The 13963-nt window shown below is 45.6% G+C and overlaps 1 pseudogene; it reads right to left on the bottom strand.

Annotated features, from left to right (window-relative positions):
• Positions 1–13963, bottom strand: part of LOC139273708 (zinc finger protein 721-like) — a 494469-nt pseudogene that overhangs the window by 99372 nt on the left and 381134 nt on the right.

Here is a 13963-nt window from a genome sequence, read left to right on the forward strand (position 1 = left end):
ACTTTGGTTCGGTATTCACTAAGGAGAACATTAACAACCTTCCGGATATAAGAGTGGTCAGAGGGTCTAGTAAGGAGGAGGAACTGAGGGAAATCCTTATTAGTCAGGAAATTGTGTTGGGGAAATTAATGGGATTGAAGGCCAGTAAATCCCCAGGGCCTGATGGACTGCATCCCAGAGTACTTAGGGAAGTGGCCTTGGAAATAGCAGATGCATTGACAGTCATTTTCCAACATTCCATTGACTCTGGATCAGTTCCTATCGAGTGGAGGGTAGCCAATGTAACCCCACTTTTTAAAAATGGAGGGAGAGAGAAAACAGGGAATTATAGACTGGTCAGCCTGACATCGGTAGTGGGTAAGATGATGGAATCAATTATTAAGGATGTCATAGCAGCGCATTTGGAAAGAGGTGACATGATAGGTCCAAGTCAGCATGGATTTGTGAAAGGGAAATGACGCTTGACAAATCTTCCAGAATTTTGAGAGGATGTTTCCAGTAGAGTGGACAAGGGAGAACCAGTTGATGTGGTATATTTGGACTTTCAGAAGGCTTTCGACAAGGTCCCACACAAGAGATTAATATGCAAAGTTAAAGCACATGGGATTGGGGGTCGTGTGCTGACATGGGATTGGGGGTAGTGCTGACATGGATAGAGAACTGGTTGTCAGACAGGAAGCAAAGAGTAGGAGTAAATGGGTACTTTTCAGAATGGCAGGCGGTGACTGGTGGGGTACCGCAAGGTTCTGTGCTGGGGCCCCAGCTGTTTACACTGTACATTAATGATTTAGACGAGGGGATTAAATGTTACACAGCCAGATAGGGGATGGGTGACCAACAGGAAGAGCAGTGGAAGGAAGGTAGTGCAGGGGTCCCCTGTGGTCATCCCCATGCAAAGCAGCCAAGTCTATGGCACCATGGGTGGTTCTGCTGCACAGGAGGGCAGGAAAAAGAGTGCGAGAGCTATAGTGATAGGGGATTCAATCGTAAGGGGAATAGATGGACGTTTCTGTGGCCGCAACCGAGACTCCAGGATGGTATGTTGCCTCCCTGGAGCAAGGGTCAAGGATGTCTCAGACCGGGTGCAGGACATTTTGAAAGAGGAGGGTAAACAGCCAGTTGTCGTAGTGCATATAGGTACCAGCGATATCGGTAAAAAAACAGGATGAGGTCCTACAAGACAAATTTAGGGAGCTAGGAGCTAAATCAAAAAGTAGGACCTCAAAGTAGTAATCTCAGGATTCTTCCAGTGCCACATGCTAGTGAGAGTAGGAATCACAGGATAGCTCAGATGAATACGTGGCTTGAGGAGTGGTGCAGAAAGGAGGGATTCAAATTCCTGGGACATTGGAACCAGTTCTGGGGGAGGTGGAACCAGAACAAACTGGACGATTGGCACCTGGGCAAGACCGGAACCAATATCCTAGGGGGAGTGTTTGCTGGTGCTGTTGGGGAGGGGTTAAACTAATATGGCAGGGGGATGGGAACCTATGCAGGGAGACAGAGGAAAGTAGAATGGGGGCAGAAGCAAAAGATAGAAAGAAGAAAAGTAAAAGTGGAGGGCAGAGAAACCCAAGGCAAAAAGCAAAAAGGGCCACATTACAGCAAAGGGTGTTAAAAAGACAAGCCTGAAGGCTCTGTGCCTCAATGCGGGAGTATTTGGAATAAGGTGGACGAATTAACTGCGCAGATAGCAGTTAACGGATATGATGTAATTGGCATCACAGAGACATGGCTCCAGGGTGACCAAGGCTGGGAACTCAACATCCAGGGGTATTCAACATTTAGGAAGGATAGACAGAAAGGAAAAGGAGGTGGGGTGGTATTGCTGGTTAAAGAGGAAATTAATGCAATAGTAAGGAAGGACATTAGCTTGGATGATGTGGAATTTGTATGGGTGGAGCTACAGAATACCAAAGGGCAGAAAACACTCGTGGGAGGTGTGTACAGACCACCAAAAAGTAGTAATGAGGATGGTGACAGCAAACAAGAAATTAGGGATGCATGCAATAAAGGTACAGCAGTTATCATGGGCGACTTTAATCTACATATTGACTGGGCTAACCAAACTGGTAGCAATGCGGTGGAGGAGGATTTCCTGGAGTGTATCAGGGATGGTTTTCTAGACCAATATGTCGAGGAACCAACTAGAGGGTTGGCCATCCTAGACTGACTGATGTGTAATGACAAAGGACTAATTAACAATCTTGTTGTGCGAGGCCCCTTGGGGAAGTGTTACCATAATATGGTAGAATTCTTTTTTAAGATGGAGAGTGACACAGTTAATTCAGAGACTAGGGTCCTGAACTTCGGTGGTATGAGACGTGAATTGGCTAGAATAGACTGACGGGTGATACTTAAAGGGTTGTTGGTGGATAGACAATAGCAGACATTTAAAGATCACATGGATGACCTTCAAAAATTGTACATCCCTATCTGGAGTAAAAATAAAACAGGGAAGGTGGCTCAACCGTGGCTAACAAGGGAAACTAAGGATAGTGTTAAATCCAAGGAAGAGGCATATAAATTGGCCAGAAAAATCAGCAAACCTGAGGACTGGGAGAATTTTGTAATACAGCAGAGGAGGACAAAGGGTTTAATTAGGAGAGGTAAAATAGAGTACGAGAGGAAGCTTGCTGTGAACATAAAAACTGACTGCAAAAGCTGCTACAGATGTGAAGAGAAAAAGATTAGTGAAGAGAAAAAGATTAGTGAAAACAAACAGATTCAGGTGAATTTATAATGGGGAACAAAGAAATGGCGGACCAGTTAAACAAATACTGGTTCTGTCTTCACAAAGGAAGACACAAATAACCTTCCGGAAATACTAGAGGACCGAGGGTCTAGTGAGAAGGAGGAACTGAAGGATATCCTTATAAAAGCGGGATTTTGATGGGATTGAAGGCCGCTAAATTCCCGAGGCCTGATACTTAAATAAGTGGCTCTAGAAATAGTGGATGCATTGGTGATCATTTTTCAACAGTCTATCGACTCTGGATCAGTTCCTATGGACTGAAGGGTAGCTAATGTAACACCACTGTTTAAAAAAGGGAGAGAAAATGGGTAATTATAGACTGGTTAGCCTGACATCAATAGTGGGGAAAATGTTGGAATCACTTATTAAAGATGAAATTGCAGCACATTTGGAAACCAGTGACAGGATCGGCATAGATTTATGAAAGGGAAATCATGCTTGAAAAATCTTCTGGAATTTTTTGAGGATGTAACTAGTAGAGTGGACAAGGGAGAACGAGTGGATGTGGTGTATTTGGACTTTCAAAAGGCTTTTGACAAGGTCCCACACAAGAGATTGGTGTGCAAAATCAAAGTGCATGGTATTGGGGGTAATGTACTGACGTGGATAGAGAACTGGTTGGCAAACAGGAAGCAGAGAGTCAGGATAAACAAGTCCTTTTCAGAATGGCAGGCAGTGATGAGTGGAATGTCACAGGGCTCAGTGCTGGGACCCCAGCTATTTACAATATACATTAATGATTTATATGAAGGAATTGAGTGCAATATCTCCAAGTTTGCAAATACAGTAAACTGGGTGGCAGTGTGAGCTGTGAGGACGCTAAAAGGCTGCAGGGTGATTTGGACAGGTTCGGTGAGTGGGCCAATGCATGGCAGATGCAGTATAGAAACATAAAAAATAGGTGCAGGAGTAGGCCATTCGGCCCTTCGAGCCTGCATCACCATTCAATAAGATCATGGCTCATCATTCCCTCAGTACCCCTTTCCTGCTTTCTCTCCATACCCCTTGATCCCTTAGCCGTAAGGGCCATATCTAACTCCCTCTTGAATATATCCAATGAACTGGCATCAACAACTCTCTGCGGTAGGGAATTCCACAGGTTAACAACTCTGAGTGAAGAAGTTTCTCCTCATCTCAGTCCTAAATGGCCTACACCTTATCCTAAGACGGTGTCTGCTGGTTCTGGACTTCCCCATCATCGGGAACATTCTTCCCGCATCTAACCTGTCCAGTCCCGTCCCGTCCGAATCTTATAAGTTTCTATGAAATTCCCCCTCATCCTTCTAAGTTAACGTCAGTGTATAAAGGCCCATTTGATCCAGTCTCTCCTCATATGTCAGTCCCGCCATCAGGCAATCAGTCTGGTGAATCTTCGCTGCATTCCCTCAATAGCAAGAATGTCCTTCCTCAGATTAGGAGACCAAAACTGGACACACTATTCCAGGTGAGGCCTCACCAAGGTCTTGTACAACTGCAGTAAGACCTCCCTGCTCCTATACTCAAATCCCCTAGCTATGAAGGCCAACATACCATTTGCCTTCTTCGCCGCCTGCTGTACCTGCATGCCAACTTTCAATGACTGATGAACCATGACACCCAGGTCTCCTTGCACCTCTTCCTTTCCTAATCTGCCGCCATTCAGATAATATTCTGTCTTCGTGTTTTTGCCCCAAAGTGGATAACCTCACATTAATCCACATTATACTGCATCTGCTATGCATTTGCCCACTCACCTAACCTGTCCAAGTCACCCTGCAGCCTCCGAGCGTCCCGCTCACAGCTCACACCGCCACCCAGTTTCAAATCCTCATTTATTTTTTTCCTCTGAGCCCCTGAACCTCATCTGGCAGTGTAATGTTGGCGAGTGGTGATTGATTGCCCTGGGAACCAACAGGGAGAGAGGTCGGAGGGCCCAGGGAGCAGCGTGTTCTGCAACCAATCGTGGAACTTGAGGGGTGGAACCCGAGTCGGACAATCAGGTAAGTCAGTGTGAACCCATTAAACAATTTATGGTTTAAAAACAAACGCAATATTTATTTTGTCAACCAAACAGGTTAACATTTGTCACTATTTTGTTTCCCTGGTGCGATGTTAAAGTTCTTTTCACAGGTAGTGGAGTTTCAGACACTTCAGTGCCAAGTGGACCAGGTGTTGAAAAGATCATTCATTTCCCTCTTTCCATGTCGCTGTAAGTAAATGGTAGAGATTGATTTCCCCTCATTATGTATCTGTTTGAGGGCAGTGACTGGAGCCGAACCCCAACATCACGCAGCACCTGCAGGAGTGAAACGGAGAAAAATCAGAGCGTGCATTGAATCTGGATTTCAAAGAGAGGATGTGACGAGGAGAGTGCGCGTTGGACGGGGGACTTGCAGCTTAGGGACAAGAGACGAAAGAATGTTTCAGAGAAACTAGAACTATGTGTTCAGAATTTCTACCCTGTACTTAGTGATGACTTTTGTAAATTATGAGGGCAGGTTGTAGAGACTAGGCTTGTATTCCCTTGCCTATAGAAGATTAAAGGGTGATCTAATTGAGGCGTTTTATGATTAAAAGAGATGATAGGGTAGATAAAGAAACTATTTCCTATGGGGGGGGAAAAAAGAGTCCAAAACAAGAGGTCATAACCTTAAAATTAGAGCTAGGCCATTTAGTGGTGATGACAGGAAGCACTTCATCACACAAGCTGGAACATGTACCCGAGAGTAACCGAAGGTATGAGAACTGAAATAATCTAGAGTTAGAAAGCAGGAAAGGCCCAAAAATGGAACAGTCTGTAATACGACATCAGGTAGTTTCCTCTTATCTTGGAGACATCAAATGCTCGACAGTGTGTTTGAAAGAAAGTTGATTTACTTCACATATCAAAATATTAAACTCCAGCCCAGTTTTAGGGTTATTAACATCAGCAGAACAAACTCCAACTGTCAGTCCTGGATGTGATTAACAGCAGAATCCAAGCACTGCAGTCACATGTGAATTTGATGGTGTCTCAGCAGGTGGGATGAACAGGTCAATCTTCCCACACAGGGAGCAGGTGAACGGCCTCTGCCCGGTGTGAACTCTCTGGTGTCTCCACAGGGTATATGACCGAGTCAATCTCTTCCCACACATGGAGCAGGGGAACAGTCTTTCTCCGGTGAGTATGTTGATGTTTCAGCAGGTTAGACGAATCAGTGAATCCCTTCCCACATTCGGAGCAGATGAACGGCCTCTCCCCAGTGTGAACTCGCTGGTGTTTCAGCAGGTTGGACGAATCAGTGAATCGCTTCCCACATTCAGAGCAGGTGAACAGCCTCTCCCCAGTGTGAACTCGCTGGTGTGTCAACAGGTGGGATGACTGAGTGAATCTCTTCCCACACAGTGAGCAGGTAAACGGCCTCTCCCTAGTGTGAACTCGCTGGTGTGTCAACAGGTGGGATGACAATGAGAATCCCTTCCCACACACGGAGCAGGTAAACGGCCTCTCCCCAGTGTGAATTCGCTGGTGTGTCAGCAGGTTGGATGACTGAGTGAATCCCTTCCCACACAGTGAGCAGGTGAATGGCCTCTCCCCAGTGTGAACTCGCTGGTGTTTTAGCAGGTTGGATGAGTGAGTGAATCCCTTCCCACACTCGGTGCAGGTGAACGGTCTCTCCCCAGACTGACTGCGTTGGTGTGTCAGTAGATCCCTTGTGCTTTTAAAGCTCTTCTCACAGTCAGAACATTTAAAGGGTCTATCATCAGTGTGAGCAAGTTGGTGTGAAGTGAGGTTGGATAACTGTGTGAATCCCTCCCCACACACAGTGCAGGTGAACGGCCTCTCCCCAGTGTGAACTCGCTGGTGTGTCAGCAGGTGGGATGGCGGTGTGAATCCCTTCCCACACTCTGAGCAGGTGAATAGCCTCTCCCCGGTGTGACTGCAGTGATGAGTTTCCAGATCAGACAGGGAATTGAATCTCTTCCCACATTCCCACGGTTTCTCCATGGTGGGGGTGTCCCTGTGTCTCTCCAGGTTGGATGATCAGTTGAAGCCTTGTCCACACACAGAACACGTGTACGGTTTCTCCCCACTGTGAATGGTGCGATGTTTTTTCAGGCTGTGTAACTGGTTAAAGCTCTTTCCACAATCAGTGCACTGGAACACTCTCACTCGGGTGTGTGCGTCTCGGTGCTTTTCCAGTCACACTGATGTTTGAAATAGTTTCCCACAGACAGAACAGACAAACATTTCTTCTTCCACATTCAAAGGCAGATGATATTCAGATGAATGGAGTAACTCGGTCAGATCTTGATGCGATGTCTCGTTTGAGTTTCCCATCTGCAAATCCTCCCCTTCTAAAGCCCTGTAAAAGGAGTTTAGAAAAACCATCACTGAATGCAGGATAGAAATTCAGAACAGACAATTCTAGTTTTCATAGAAATTTACATCACAGAAGGAGGCCATTCAACCCAGTGTGTGTGTGCTGGCTGACAAACAGCTGTACAGTCGAATCCCACTTTCCAGCTCTTGGTCCGTAGTCCTGTTGGTTATGGCACTTCAAGTGCATATCCAAGTACGTTTTAAATGCTATGAGGGTTTCTGCCTCTTCCACCCTTTCAAGCAGTGTTCCAGACCCCCTCCATCCTGTGTGGAAAAAATTCTCCTGAAATCCCCTCTAAACCTTCTACCAATTACTTTAAATCTATGCCTCCTGGTTATTGATGAATCTGCCAAGGTGAATAGGTCCTTCCTAGCCACTCGATCTAGGCCCCTCAATTTTATGCACCTCAGCCTCCTCTGTTCGAAAGAAAACAACCCCAGCCTAGCCAATTTTCCTCATAGCTAAAAATTCACCAGTCCAGGCAACATCCTCATATCTCTTCTGTACCCTCTCGTTCCTGTAATGTGGTGACCAGAACTGCACGCAGTACTCGAGCTGTGGCCTAACTCTTGTTTTATACAGTTCAAGCACAACCTCCCTGCTCTTGTATTCTATGCCTCGGCAAGTATTCCGTATGCCTTCTTAACCACATTATTCTATCTGTCCTGCTACCTTCAAGGATTTATGGACCTGCACACCAAGGTCCCTCTGTTCCTCTACACTTCAATGTCCGACCATTTATTGTGTATTCCCTTGCCTTGTTAGACCTCCCCATTACCTCACTGCATTACCTCACACTGCTTGAATTCCATTTGCCACTGTCCTGCCACCTGACCAGTTCATTGATATCTTCCTGCAGTCTGCAGCTTTCTTCTTATCAACTACACAATCAATTTTCATATAATCTGCAAACCTCTTAATCATATCCCCTACATTCAAGTCTAAATCATTGATTATATACCACAAAAAGCAAGGGACCAAGTACTGAGCCCTGTGGAACCCCACTGGAAACAACCTTCCAGTCACAAAAACACCCATCAACCATTACCCTTTGCTTCCTGCCTCAGCCTATTTTAGATCAACTTGCCACTTTGCCTCGGATCCCATCGGCTTTTACTTTCGTGATCAGTCTGCCATGTGGGACCTTATCAAAAGCCTTGCTAAAATCCTTATAGACTACATCAAACGCACCACTCTCATCAACTCTCCATGTTACCTCCTTAAAAACTTCAATCAAGTTAGTCAGACATGACCTTCCCTTAACAAATCCATGCGGACTGTCCCTGATTAACCAGTGTCTTTCTGAATGAAGATTTATCCTGTCCCTCAGGATTTTTTCCAATAATTGAAAGTCCAAATTGGGGGAACTGAATTGTATTTTGTCATCCCATCGAGATTGGGAGCAGAGGGACAATAAATAATATTAATAAATTATTTTAAAAATCGGTGAGCAGACAGACCTGCAGTATGTTCACTATTCAAGCTGACCAAAATCAGGCCGTTTGTATTGGATTTGGAGACAAAACTGTAATAAACCCTCAGCGGAGACTCACACCCCATTGAGTAAACTCCAGAAGATAATTTTTTCTGGTGATTTCTATTAATTTCGATTTAATGAAAGCCGTAACCGACAGGTTCAATTAATGTTTATTTTCCAAATGTAGCTTGTAAGAGTGAACAACTTTAATTAGGGGTAAAGTAAATCGTTGTAATTAAAATAAAACTAAAAGACTGAGAGTAAGGTTTAAAATGCGTTCATGGTACAATAGTTGAATTAGGCAGAAACACTAAGGTCAAAGGTCAGAGAAATTCTCTTGGGAGATAAGAACACCCACAAGATTTATGTAGACAGCTCACAGAAATAATGAGGAGGCCACGATGTTCCAGCCACAGGAGATAACAGGGACAATGCCTCTTTTAAGCAGAGGGTAGCCATATGTCTGCCAAGGACATTAGTCTGAGAATTAGCCTGGGAAGACGTTCCCAGAAATGTAACACATAACCTGTAGGGGGCTATTCCCTAGCAACAGTCGTCAGAACTGAATGTACCAATGGAATCATTAGAAATTATTGTAACCAATAAAATTAATGTGACTGTAGCAGCCAATGAAATTGTTGTAACCTGTATTAACCAATGGAACACTTCCCCGCGTAGTTCCACCATTTTGACTGTATCTAAACTGTATAAAAATGTAATTACACAGCTTGTCCTGCGAGATCGATGTTGAGAGCACTCAGTAACGGTACTGATGAGGCCGGATCTCCCTTGATTAATCAGTTTTTAATAAACAACTCTTTTGCTCTATAAAAGACCTTTCATGTGAGTGTTATATTTTTAATACCCCACAACATTATGGCGCTGCAAGCAGGGTTACAAGGGGCAGCCTACAGACAAACGTACACGAATCCATCACGAGTGGGTATCTTCAACTACCACTCATAATCTGACATGAGCCATTACGAGACGTGTCTGTTGCCCCGGGGTACTTGAATCTGTGAAAGGTCTGCTATGGTGTAAAAGACTTTGGGGAATTGGGAAGTCACGATAGACACTATCAGAAGGCATCGATGTGGATATGGCCTCCAAGTTCAGGTAGAGGAACCATCAGTGTCTAGAATACAGATAAATCGATAAGGGTGTCGATGGGATTGCAGGCTCTAGGGGTTGGGGAAGCTGACTGGAGGGACTGGAATACAGTTTAATTGATAAGAAGTCGGTGGGACTGTAGACACCGGGGTTAGGTGATACAAGTGGGAAAACAGTCAGTATCTGAGAATACAGTGATATAAGGGTAGACGTATCAAAAACTGAGTATGACGTGTAAAGATATGCTGGACACTGCTCCCTAATGGGGGGACTAGGATATTTTTCAGACGACCATAAAAAAACCTGATAGTGACTATCTTAAGTGACATATGGATCCAAAAATAGAGCCGGCCAAACAATTAATAAACTTTGTTGAATGAAAAGAGGCTTTTGTGAATGTCTGTCTTTGAATGAAAGTGCTTGTGTGATTTTTGACTGCGGAATATTTGAGGTGGGAATTAATGAATTTTTCAAGTGTCTGAAAGCCTGTTTGGAAAAAATGGTGGAGCTGTGTGTTTGTTTTAGCTCCACCCACTTTTTCGGACAGTGAAAGTTTTTTTTTAAACCTTTTGTAGTGTTGTCCTGTATGTGGGAAGTTTTAAGAAAGTGTGACCCTAGAATTGAATTACATTTTAAGTTAGAAGCACAGGTGCGGATTTATTTGGATGATAAGTTACGGAGCTAGGAAATTCACAAAAGATAGGTTTGTTGAGCAAAAGATGCGTGGTCCCGTTGGTTTTTAAAAAAATTTCGACATGCTCATTTACTTGTCAAAAGAAAACATATAATCATCGATTACATTGGGTTGAAAGACAATAAATTTAGCCTAGAAATGAGATAAAGAACGGAGAAGGGAAATTGTAATGCCTTTTTAAAAAAAAAAAGCCTGCCTGGTTCTCTCGAGGCTGCGGGACGGGGAACTACGCCCCCATTTTCCTTTGTGCAAAACCTTGACATGAAAGCTTGTAGCTCAGTAAAAAGAGTTTTAAATAAAAGATTGGCAGTACAATATTTGAATTGTGATTGAGATACTTCAGGTGATTCTCCTTGATAAACATTTTGGTTGTATTGGAAAATCTTGGGTTTGGAAGCCTTTTTAATAAAATTACACAACTACTGCGTTAGAAGCTGAAGCTTAAAAAGATGTAATTTATGAGATACTGTATCACAAAATTGAAGTTACAGAGCAAAAGATTAGAGGTTTTGATGTTCAGCTTCTAAAACAGAAATTGGGCACACAATTATAAAACAAGTACTTTGCATTGTGATCTGTGAATCACTATAAGCATAAATGAGAAGTCCGATTAAAAAATAGTATTACCATATTTGACATTTTTTAATCCAACAATAAATACAAATATTACAAAAGGGGAGCCGAGATTAGGATGGGAACAGTGAAGAGTTCATTTTGTTGTGAAGGTTTCAAGTACCACGGGTTGAGAAGGCACAACAAAATACTGAGATACATTCAAAATAAAATGTTAAATCTGATCTCTTTAAAAATAAAAATAAATAAAACTAAAAGGTTTGAAAACAATCTAGAAATACCTTGGGGGAACAGAGTAATTTTGACAGGCATGCTAATGTGGGAAGTGCCCAACTACCCGATAAAACCAGAAGCCGCACAGGCTGTGAGACAGATAGTGGAGGGGGTTACTGGAAAGCGGTATACTCAGAGGTAGAGGGAACAACAAATTCCCCTGGCTGGCCCATGCAAAAGCCAGACGGATCATATCAGTTAACTATTGATTATACTGCCCTCAATAAGGTGACTCCCTGTCAACATCCCATCGTGGCCAGCCCAGCCACAATATTTAATGGATTAAAACCAGAGCATAAGATCTTCACAGTATTAGACATAGCCAATGGATTCTGGTCCATACCCCTGGCAAAAGAGTCCCAAGATAAATTAGCCTTCAGTCAGCGACCATCAGTACACCTGGACACGGGTCCCACAAGGGTTCCACAATAGTCCGTCTATATTCCACCGGACTATGAGTCGAGCCATAGAAAAGGTGGATTTAACCCCGTATAGGAGTACTATACTACAATACATAGATGATCTTACTAATAACATCCGAGGATGATAGGGGGCATACAGGAGTACGTATAGAGATCCTGGAAGTCTTGCAGGACACAGGATTCAAAGTAAATCCCAAAAAAGGCATAAATCAGACAAGCTGTGGAATAGTACCTGGGACACGAAATATCCCAAGGAACTAGGACCATGTCCAATGACAGGAAGGAGGCCATTAGGATTATGCCCCGACCAAAAACAGTCAGAGGGGTGCGTACGGGACTGGGGCTCTTTAACTATTGCAGGAATTTTGTACCTAACTTCGTGGCAATCGCAGAACCAATGCAGTGGCTAGTGAAAGTGGGAAAACCATCCTTAGAAACTGTAGAGTGGAGCCCGAACAAGAAGCAGCATAGGGTAATCTGAAGGAAGCCCTAATGTCAGCTCCAGGGCTGGGACTTCCGAACATGGATCTCCCGTTCCATATATAGGGGCCAAGTTTCGGCCTGAGTTGCTCCTGTTTTTTTTGGAGCAACTGGTTTCGAATGGAGTATCTTAGAAATTTGAATTCTCGGCATTTAGTTTGCTCCAGTTCTAGTCAGTGAGAACTGTTTCACTTTGGAACAGAAATTTTTTTTCAAAGGGGGTGTGTCCGGCCACTTACGCCTGTTTTCAAAGTTTAGGCAGTGAAAACTTACTCCAAACTAACTTAGAATGGAGTAAGTGAAGATTTTTGTACGTTCGAAAAAACCTTGTCTACACTTTAGAAAATCAGGCGTAGGTTACTAATTAGGCGTAGGGAATGGGGAGGGGGGGTTTAAAGGGAAGTTTACAAACATTAAACACTTCAGTTTTACAAATAAAGAGCCATCATCAATAATAAATGATAAATACATCAATAAATCAATCCAAAAAAAATTAAAAATAATTTTTAAAAAATCAATAAATAAAACCTTCTCTACTTACTGACTGCAGCACCGGGGGGGAGAGAAGGAAGGAAGGAAGGAGAGAGAGAGAGGGAAGGAAGGAAGGAAGGAGAGAGAGAGAGGGAAGGAAGGAAGGAAGGAGAGAGAGAGAGGGAAGGAAGGAAGGAAGGAGAGAGAGAGAGAGGGAAGGAAGGAGAGAGGAGGGAGGGAAGGGAGGGGAGAGGAGGGAGGGAAGGGAGGGGAGAGGAGGGAGGGAAGGGAGGGGAGAGGAGGGAGGGAAGGGAGGGGAGAGGAGGGAGGGAAGGGAGGGGAGAGGAGGGAGGGAAGGGAGGGGAGAGGAGGGAGGGAAGGAGGGGAGAGGAGGGAGGGAAGGGAGGGGAGAGGAGGGAGGGAAGGGAGGGGAGAGGAGGGAGGGAAGGGAGGGGAGAGGAGGGAGGGAAGGGAGGGGAGAGGAGGGAGGGAAGGGAGGGGAGAGGAGGGAGGGAAGGGAGGGGAGAGGAGGGAGGGAAGGGAGGGGAGAGGAGGGAGGGAAGGGAGGGGAGAGGAGGGAGGGAAGGGAGGGGAGAGGAGGGAGGGAAGGGAGGGGAGAGGAGGGAGGGAAGGGAGGGGAGAGGAGGGAGGGAAGGGAGGGGAGAGGAGGGAGGGAAGGGAGGGGAGAGGAGGGAGGGAAGGGAGGGGAGAGGAGGGAGGGAAGGGAGGGGAGAGGAGGGAGGGAAGGGAGGGGAGAGGAGGGAGGGAAGGGAGGGGAGAGGAGGGAGGGAAGGGAGGGGAGAGGAGGGAGGGAAGGAAGGGGAGAGGAGGGAGGGAAGGAAGGGGAGAGGAGGGAGGGAAGAAAGGGGAGAGGAGGGAGGGAAGGAAGGGGAGAGGAGGGAGGGAAGGAAGGGGAGAGGAGGGAGGGAAGGAAGGGGAGAGGAGGGAGGGAAGGAAGGGGAGAGGAGGGAGGGAAGGAAGGGGAGAGGAGGGAGGGAAGGAAGGGGAGAGGAGGGAGGGAAGGAAGGGGAGAGGAGGGAGGGAAGGAAGGGGAGAGGAGGGAGGGAAGGAAGGGGAGAGGAGGGAGGGAAGGAAGGGGAGAGGAGGGAGGGAAGGAAGGGGAGAGGAGGGAGGGAAGGAAGGGGAGAGGAGGGAGGGAAGGAAGGGGAGAGGAGGGAGGGAAGGAAGGGGAGAGGAGGGAGGGAAGGAAGGGGAGAGGAGGGAGGGAAGGAAGGGGAGAGGAGGGAGGGAAGGAAGGGGAGAGGAGGGAGGGAAGGAAGGGGAGAGGAGGGAGGGAAGGAAGGGGAGAGGAGGGAGGGAAGGAAGGGGAGAGGAGGGAGGGAAGGAAGGGGAGAGGAGGGAGGG

The sequence above is a fragment of the Pristiophorus japonicus genome, chromosome 9 (genome assembly GCF_044704955.1).
Source record: "Pristiophorus japonicus isolate sPriJap1 chromosome 9, sPriJap1.hap1, whole genome shotgun sequence".
Taxonomy (NCBI): domain Eukaryota; kingdom Metazoa; phylum Chordata; class Chondrichthyes; family Pristiophoridae; genus Pristiophorus; species Pristiophorus japonicus.